Here is a 10,275-nt window from a genome sequence, read left to right as displayed (position 1 = left end):
AAAATAAAACGGAAAAAAAGAAAGATAAAAGAAAAGGCTGTTTTTGGAAAACTTTTATTGAATATGATTTGAAAAACTTGTAGTTTTTTCACTAACTGATTACAATCGAAATTGGTCAATCATAGAAAAAAGTAATAGATCAACGTTTCTCAATCTATGATATATAAGAATAATATGTGAATAATTTATATATAAATTTATATAATATTTTACAAAAGAATAATGGATTTTACAATTAAAATTCCTACCTTGATCATATTGATCGAATTTTAATTGTGAAAAAAATGATCTATTGATTTATGATAGAATTATTAATAGAATCTAATTATAGAGATACTGATTTATGTATTATATTATGAATTCTATTAATTTATATATTATAAATATTTGAATCGCGATACAATTATAAATAAATATGTTGGATAAAACAAAAAGATTGAAAATCGCTGATTTATACAATCAATTAATATTTTTTGTCAACAATTTTTATGATAATTTTGGCTTTTTCAAAGAAGATAGGCCCATCAATATTTCTTCAACTCGATAAAAGTATAGAGAAGCGATTGAATGATGCTGTTACGATACAAGCATATATGTATGTGCATAATGTATTTACACGTATGCATACCGCATACAAAGAGTGCACTCTCTTTTTTCCGCACAGCAACACAGTTAGTCTAATTGGTGACATCTCGGTAGGGAATGTCACCAGTGGCGACATTTGTTTCAAGTAGCCAAGAAAAGAGGATCATTGTATAGCTCAGTGCATCATAATTCGCGTAGCCACCGCCCTAGTTTTATCGAACCCCTGACTGTTTCACTGTCGTTCGATATGCAAGCATAATGGAACGCCGGATACCATCTTTTAATTAGATATTAATTTTTTTTTTAATTTAAACATTATAAAACTCTGCTGCTTTCAATTCCATTTTTGCAACATTTTTATTATTTTATATGGTTTATTATCGTTTCTTTCTATTCTATTGTGATATAGAATAATTGATACATACAATTATTATCCACCTCACTCTTTACATAAAAAAATGTTGTTAGAGAAGTTCCTTCCAAATAATTGACAGCAAGACACCATTTGAGAAAACATCATGGATGATAATATACTGACTTATACCCTTAAGTTTTTTTCAGATTCTCATTTTGCTATAATAAGAATAACAAAAAAATAAAATATAAGTATTACAATGCTTTTTTATCATGGACATACAGTGATATTTATCTGAAACTATTATAATAAAATTGTTGATGAAATATGGAAAATATTATAGTATATTATAGTATATTAAAAAAACAATATTATGACAAAGTACATATTTTGCTATACAGATGCAAGCTCTCAAGAAAGAAAATATATAATTAATAATTATAAAAAATTGAAGTTTTTATCTTTGAAGAAATTGTGTTCTCCATATATTGATCAAGATAATATAAAAATCAGAAATTGTTCTAAAATAAAATAAAATGTTTCGACGGTGTCCGGCTTTCCTCCATTCCTAATTTTTAATAATAATAATAATGAAAACACGCCCGGATATGCGTAATATCATTACGAGAAAGCACACTGCCGCAATTTTGTATGATTAACTATTGTTATATATATATATATATCTATACCTACATATTATGCTACGTATACATTGATTGAAACTTGAATACAATTGATACGTGTTTGACGAAAGATTCCAGGTTATAAAATTTGACGTCTTTGCATCCTTTCCAAGCGTTTTCGGTTCGTTCAATCTGGAAAGAAATCTATTTAAAAGTGAGAGAGAAAAATGTAATCTTAATGAAATACATAATTAGAATTAATTAGAATTATTGTAATGTAAAAATAAGTTTTTACATTACAATAACAGAAATATTTTGAGTAAAATATTACATTAAATCCAATAATTTTTATTTTAGAACTAGTAAAACAGCTTTTCAATCTTTTTTGAATTTCTTTTTTGTAATATTCAAATAGGTTGCAACTATAAAGTAAAAAAAATTTTTTAAATTAATATAGTTTTTTTACTACAAAGTAATATTTAATTATTTCTATGAAAATTGGCAATAATTATTATATTAATTATTATATCTAATAATTATATTAGAAATTACTAAATATGACAGCGATACATAGCGATTCAAAAAGAGAGAAAAGATAATGAAAAGGAAACAAATTATTTCCTCAATCCTCTATATTATTCTTTACTCGATTAAATTACAATTCTATAATGTTTTATTTTTTTTTCGCAGAGCGATACGATAGCATATATACATATATATGAAACATTGTAAAATGGTCATAGCACAAAATGATCGAATGCTTAACAGATTGATCAATCGAAAGCAGAATTTGACAATCAGTTTTAAATCAATTCAGAAGATGTTTCATTTCTTCAGAATCCAATAATTCGTATCGTAATATAAAATAATAAAAAAAATATCTTGGCCTGGAGATTCTTCGAAAGATGTTGTATCGTTACTAAAGGATATTCTTTTCCTTGATTGAAAATGTATCAAGTGGATGAACTAAGTTCAAATGAACAACAGATCTCATAGTCTTCTCTATTTTTTCGATTCCTTTTTGCTAATCGTATGTTACCTTCTTCGATCAATTTTTTTCCTCCTCTCCCATTTCAAGAAGATCGAATAGTTTCTCAAAGTGAAGAAATGAAAAATTGTGAAAAAATGAAGAAATTTATATATATATATATATATTATATGATTTTCGATAGCTCACAACGAAATTTCTGAGAAAGAAGAGAACAAAAAAAAATCGAATCAGGATTCATCTTGAAATGCATAAGCGATACGACGAAGCTATAAAAGAGTGAAGAATAATGATAAGATAAAGTAGCATAGACAGGAGAATAAAAGTGAAAAAAAGAAAAAGAGAAAAAGGAAGAGAAAAAAAAAGCGAAGCAAGAGTCGTAATATTGATGTAAAAAATTAATTTTTTATCATGCTAATACCTGATTCTAATCGTGTTTCATCGAATAACAAATAATCATGATTAACTAATGTTTCTTCGGACAAATTTCTACGCATAAAGAAAAAAGACTCAGCGGCTTGTATTTTCTATCGTGATATCGACACGATCTTTGAGCAATTTTATTCTTCTTTACGATAACCCCGCGATATTTTATAAGCCAATTATTTTGATAAGCTCAATAATTTTCTCCTGGGAAGGAGAAATACGTTTGTCTTGCTATATATGTACACGATTCACTGAAACAGAACCGTCGAATTTTTATTGAAAAAATGAAAAGGAAAAAAAGAAAATAGAATTAGAAAAAAAGAAAGATCCGACAATTATATAATCAAATGTAATGATTTTTAATCTGTATATATATTTTATTTTTTATCTTGAACAAATTATTGCAAATCCAAAAATTATTCGATGAAATTGAAATATATTCCAAGATTATTAGTAGTTTATTAGTAAATATAACATAATTATAATTTATAAATTTATTTTTTTAGGTTAAGAAAAATGAAAAAAAAAGAAGAAAACAAAAGTTTTTTTTATTTAAAATAAAAGAAACAAAGAATGTTTAATATTTGCCGTTGAAAAAAGAAAGAAAAGAAAGAAATATATTTGTATTTTACATATTTCATTGTATTTTGGCATTTAATAATCAATGAAGTAGAATGATATCTTCAAAAAACTTAATATTTTTATTGAATACGATGTTTAATCTTCAAATCGTAAAGAGAATATCGAAGAAACAGAATTTTTCAAATAGATCGACGGTTCTGAGTACAATGAGATAAAAAAGTTTCAACGAAATCTCTTCATACTAATTTAAGATTAAGAGTACGTCAATGACTCGTGGATACCAGTGTCATTTCTGATTTCTCAGTATACAGATCTTTGTAATCGTCAAATCCTAGCGCTAATGTATATTGAACTACATATATACGATGGACCATATTTGTCATACTGAAACATTTCTAAAAAAAAAGCAAAAAAAAAAAATATATATGTATGTGTGTGAGAAAAAAAAAAGAGAAAAAGAAATATGAAAGTTTTTCCATGATTTTTCTATAATTTAGAAGCATAAAATAGCTATTATGGAGAGCAATAATTGTTTCTTCATTGCATCCCAAAAAAAAAGGATTATTATATTTCTTAAAAAAACTGCAAAAAAAAAAAATAATAATGCAGGAAGTATAACTATGATTTTAAACTTAACTAGCTCATATCATACTTTTAAACTTTTTTTAAAAAATCTCGAATCGTCACGAGGTTTATTCTGAAATATTTTTCCTTATCTTTCAATGCATTTTAAACAATCATAACTTAATTTTTTTCGATAATTCCTTTGTAATTTTCATTTTTTCGCTTCAATCTTTGACTCAACATTTTTTTCAGTGGTGCATCAGATTTCTTTCATAGATTAGACTAGACAATTCGAATCAAATTTTTTTTAATGTTTTTCTTTCATCAATAGAAATTAAATGATAAAAATAAGAAAAATTGTTAAACATTTGTAAATCAGTTTAAAGAAAGATACTTCATTATTACAATGAAAGATAAAAAAAAATCAAAATTTTGATTCTAAATGTACTTTTTATCTCTAGAAATCTTTCTATGAATAGTCCAAAGCCAGAGAAACATGCTCCAGATTCTAAGAAGAAGAATGGAAGTTAATGAAAGACAAAGAAGAAAGTAACTTAGTGAACCTCGAGACGATTCCTTTAACCAACATGGCTACGATTTATTTTGTCCTTTTTTTATCTTTCATTCTTTCGAAAGCCGACGATGATCTTCAACGAGAAAAAGAACTAAAGAGATACAACTTAATGGCAGAAGTCTCGCGCGAATCTCAGAGAGTAGCCGTAAAGAGGATGAAGAGAAGCGAAGAAGATATTTGAATTCCTTGAAACTGTCGTTCACCATGACGTAGACGTAGAAACGACGAACTTCACACTTTTATGTATCCAGTGCTCAAAATGAAGCAGCCACTCAAATAGTAAGTAGTTGGCCAATAGTCAAGTTGATCTGTAAACAATGGGATAGATATATACATACATGTATATATATATATTTATACATATATATATATATATACATATATATACTATATATATATATACACTTCAAATCCATAGATCAATGAATTAATTATATGTACAAAAAAGAAGACAATGAAGATGATTAGAAAGAGACAAAGCACGAGAACTTTTGTCCTTTTCTGAGTTTTATATCTTGATCTCAGAAATTTCAATTTGAGGGACAAAATGTTTTCTTTTTATGAAAGAGGAAAAAAAAAGAGAAAAAGAAAAAAAAAAGAAAAAAGAAAATGATAATGATAATGATAATTATGATGATGATAATGAAAGAAGATTAGGAGAAAAGATTGATAAAAACCTGTAAATAAGTAGAGTTTCATTCATCACGTATGTATGTATTTGGATTTGATCTTTGGTCACGAATATGCGCGACACAATTCTATTCAGAAAAAAATGAGAAAAGAAAAAAATATATATATATATATAATATAAATACACAGATAACAAATAAATGATAAACACGCATACCAGGATCGAAGCTGGCTATCCTGGGGCCAAATTATATTCTCTTTAATCCATGGTCTACAGTTTTGAAGACCATCGAGAGATGGTAAAGGTCCCAGAACTGGATACGACCGTGCATAATGTAGTTCTTCAAAAGAGTATAGCTTCTTGTGAATTGTGAATGTAGAAAGACACTTATACCTCTGAGAATAGCTGCGAACACATATCTTAATTCAGAATTCATTCTATCTAATGAGAATGGATAGAGATGGAAATAGTATGGTGGCAAGTGGATTGTGGGCCCTTAATATTAAACATATAATTTCTAATTTTGCAGATCTTAAGGTAAATCGATTCTCAGATCAATTTCTTTTTTCTTTTTTTTCTTTCTTAATAATTTATTCTTATTACAATGGAAATGAAATAATAGTAGAATAAAATTTGAAAAAAATTTTAAATCTTCCAATATTAAGATTTACACATCCATATCTTTTAAATTAATATAGAGAATAATAATGAAATTTTATTTGTAATGTTTTATTTAGTTGTTTGAAAGAAAATGAAAACATAAAAACAGGGCCCGTTAAACCTAAATGCAAAGTTAATCAACGCTGTTCTACGCTTGATCGTTTCCATCCTTCATCGAGCAGGGGCATAATTAGATCATAGATTTTATCCTAAAGCTTTCATCGTCCTACATATCATATAGAGGAAAAGAGATCCTTTGTTTCTATAGTAGAAAGATGGGCCTATGGACATTCTTAAGATTCAGTGAAGTACATGATAAAGAAATGATTAAAAAAAAAAAAAAGGAGAAAAAAAATTATACGAATAGAAATTTGAAACAAAAGAAGAAGAAAAAAAGGGCCTCTAGTATTTGATAGGAAAACGAACCGCGTTTCGAAACAAACGAGTAACACGCTTTTTAGGTTTAGATGCAACTTCGACCTAGTTCTCAAAAATGTAACTAGAAAGCACTGTTTAATGTATCCTGAAATTTTTTTCCATTTCCTTAATTATCACGATTCGTGCTCTCACTATATTTAATATATTTAAAATTTAACATTATTATTAATAATATATTATTAATAACATATTTGTTAAGATTGTTTCATGAAAACTTTCAATTTCATTTCGTATTTCTTTTTATTTTATTATAATAAAATTAATAATATTTAATTCGTATTAAAGCAAAATATTACTATATCAATAATCTCAATAATGAAGAGATAATGAAGGGAAAAGATCTGATGCAGCTCATTGAATCATTCAATTCAGTTTCCCAACATATCCATCTTATGATCTCGTATTTTCATAAATCAATACATATGACATACGCATTCTCATTTATCGATTAATAAATTATTTTCATAGCCAACTGATCTATTTCGATCATTGTGCTATTAATCGATATTTATTATTATAAAATATAAATAGATTCTTTCTTTATATAAATCAGATTCTTTTTTTTCTTTTTCTTTTTTCATATTTTTCGTGAACCTGAATACTTTTATATAAAGAAACTTTTATGGTACGAATATGAAACATTTGTTAACCCTTTCACATGAGGGTTTGTTTTTTTTTCTAACAATCATTTATCGAAATACTTTTATTCAAATTGTTTGACAATAATCATGACTGATATGAATATTTAGAAAGATAATTATCGAAGAATTTCACAAATAAAAAAATACTGATAAAACGAAAAAAAAAAATAGGAATACTAAATAAAAGTTGAGTATTAATTATTATTAAAGTATATTCAGATTATAACTGAATCACGTGTGAAGGGGTGGAACACTGAGATAAAATTATATTTCCGATGGTTTTACGTAATTTCAAGATAATCGACAATTTTGTAACGTTTTTATTATGATTTATACAAATTAATATTTCATAGAAGTCTTTATATGTAAACGTGTACATATAATCAGTACTTAGATCATTGAATTTTCATATATAATATCACTGTCAATCATTGTCAAATGAAAAGAGAAAATAAAAGAATACGATTATTTAAGGAAGAGCCTGTGAAATATATGTGGAAGAATAATTGCAATTCACTTGTTGTATCATACACTTTAATTGGAGAAATCTGTTGCGTGTTAGTTAATGTTATTCATAGAATATTCTATCATTAGAAAAAAAAACGATAATTTAAGCCACTTTAAGTCCATTCTAGATGAAACTACAATTTACCATTTGATTTGATCAAAGATTGGTTTAACGATGCAGTTAACAAGAATTCAAAAAAGCTTTTTAAATCCTAGTCTTTAAGTTCTTGTTAAATGTAATCCAACATGCAATCAATTTCTCCAAACTATACTTTTAAGATTTATGATGAAGAATGATTGAGAAACGATAATAGAAATAAATAAAAAGCATAAGAGATAAGTGTATATGTGAAAGTATGAATGAATAAAACAAAAGACAAAATGACGATACGAACAAGCCAGGCGATTTAAAATCGCCAAGAGAATTGAAAATTCTAAGTCTATAAATATATTTACAAAATCAAGTGCATCGTATTGTTATGTGGAAGAGTAGAAAGATGAGTGACAGAGCGAAATAATAAAAAGAATAAAAAAAGCAATGATTGAAAGAAAACGAATGAAAGTATGAGAGATTATACGAGTGAGAGAAAAATGATTAAGATGACTTCATAAATAATATAATAAATAACAAAAATCTAGAAGTTATAGATATTAATTTAGAAGAAAGGAAAGATAAATTAGTAAAGATAATGCGAAATGAGAAAAAGAAAGAAGATAAGACAGTTATACGAACAAATAAGGGATGACTGTTATATCAGTATTTGCATAATTAAGGAAAGAAAAAATAAAAAAGATCGCAATTTAGAAGCATATAATAAAATAAATCGATTGATTCGAATTTAGATTCCAAGAATTGATCGAAACTATTGAATAATCCATAAGAATGTGTGTGTATGTGTGTGTATGTGTATGCGTGACATGCGTAAAAATATGATTGAATCAGTAAAAGAAAAAGAAAGATTGAGAAATAGATTCCATATATATATATACATATATATATATATATGTAGAACAAGAAAAAAATATATATATATACAAATTATACATATAAAACGGAGAGAAAAAAACAATTATCGTTGATCGCTATACCAAGCAAGTAGTATATATATGTATATATATATATATATATATATATACATATAGTATATATATATACATATAGATATATATATATATATATATATATATACATAAATATTATATTAAAGAATATATAGTAGCGTATCAGTATAACAATTTGTAAATATGCGTCGCGGTATGTTTATATTAAAGATGCATTGACACTCGTGCAAACCAGAAAAAAATCAATTATGAGAAAAAAAAAACATCGATAAAAATGTGAATTATGTAGAAAAATAATTAATAGATGTTGGTAGTAAATGTTTTGTATGTCAATGTCAATTGTAAATGCATTCGGCTTTTTTTTTTAAACTTTTATTTTTTCTAAAGATATTTTTCCAACACCTGAAGATCTTATTTTAAATTATACTATGTTCGCCAAGTCGAATTGAATATAAACCATATGATCAAAATTTAAGGAAATCAAAATCGGTTTTACAATTTTAGGATATAAAATAAAAAATTTACTTTTTTTGCAACTTATTTACAGAATGATTTGTAATAAAATGTATTTTATTAATATGTAATGTAATAAAAAAAAAAGTATAAATTGTTTTTAAGATAAATATTTATAAAATTCATCGATCATGATAGCAATCATTAATTGAAATTATATTACTTGTCATATGATTTGATATATTTATTTCTGACGATTCGATTTGGTAAATATAAAATATAATAAAATATAAATCTACACATTAGTTTTCAACAAAAGATTTATCAGATATACAAATTAATTCGTGATCTTTTTTTTTTTTTTTTCATAAATTTGATACTTATTTACAGAAAAACAAAATACAATTTAATTTGGAAAATCGTTTCCGTCATTTTTTATATATTTAGATTAGGAAAATTTCAATGTAATGTAATATCATTTATACTTTATTGTGTAATATCATTTATACATATTGTTTATCGAACGACATCATATTTAATATTATTATTTAAGATTATTAATACTATTGACTTAGATTTTGTTTTGTTATGATAGAAATGATAGAAATTTTTTAAATTTAATGATTTAATTTTAATTAAATTCATCATTTTAATTTTTCATCATTTTTTTTTTCATCATTTTAATTTTAATTAATTAATCATGAAAGCTACGAATTAATTTGTACTTCTTATAATACATACATATATATTAGTAAAAATATTTTTAAAAAAATTTTTTTTAGATTAAAAATTGTCAGATATTTTTTTTCATCTTGATAAAGCCGAATGCAATCAGTGAAAATATCAGTGAAAACACAATATATGAATATAAATGAAACAACATCAAAAAAACCAAATAGAATTTCCTGCAATATAATATAATATAATATAACATAATAGTTTATATTAATTATGGGAATTTTTTATACTTAGAAAGTATAAATATATTCTTCGCTGTTTTGCGTTTGAGTTCGCTTTAAGGTCCGCATCTCGAACATTCTCGCGATAAAAATAGGGATAAAATGAAAAATCACTATGAAATAAATAAAAGATTTGTTTCATCGTATATTACATTCAGTATCAGCACGTAAATGTAAGTTTGCGAACTAACAAGCCAAACACGACAGATGTAAGGGAATTTTCGCTT

General features: G+C 25.3%; 1 long non-coding RNA gene across 1 annotated transcript; it reads right to left on the bottom strand.

Moving 5' to 3' along the window:
• Nucleotides 1-38: 38 nt before the first annotated feature.
• Nucleotides 39-5,733, bottom strand: LOC116414150 (uncharacterized). Its single transcript, XR_015295115.1, has 3 exons — nt 5,545-5,733; nt 5,375-5,455; nt 39-5,005 (listed from the first exon to the last, which is right to left on the bottom strand). It is a non-coding gene; the product is annotated as an uncharacterized LOC116414150 (long non-coding RNA).
• Nucleotides 5,734-10,275: the final 4,542 nt, after the last annotated feature.

Source organism: Apis florea, unplaced genomic scaffold (assembly GCF_048593485.1).
Source record: "Apis florea isolate Af1SG1 unplaced genomic scaffold, ASM4859348v1 contig_2201_pilon, whole genome shotgun sequence".
NCBI classification, from domain to species: domain Eukaryota; kingdom Metazoa; phylum Arthropoda; class Insecta; order Hymenoptera; family Apidae; genus Apis; species Apis florea.
This window is presented reverse-complemented; position numbering and strand designations above follow the sequence as displayed.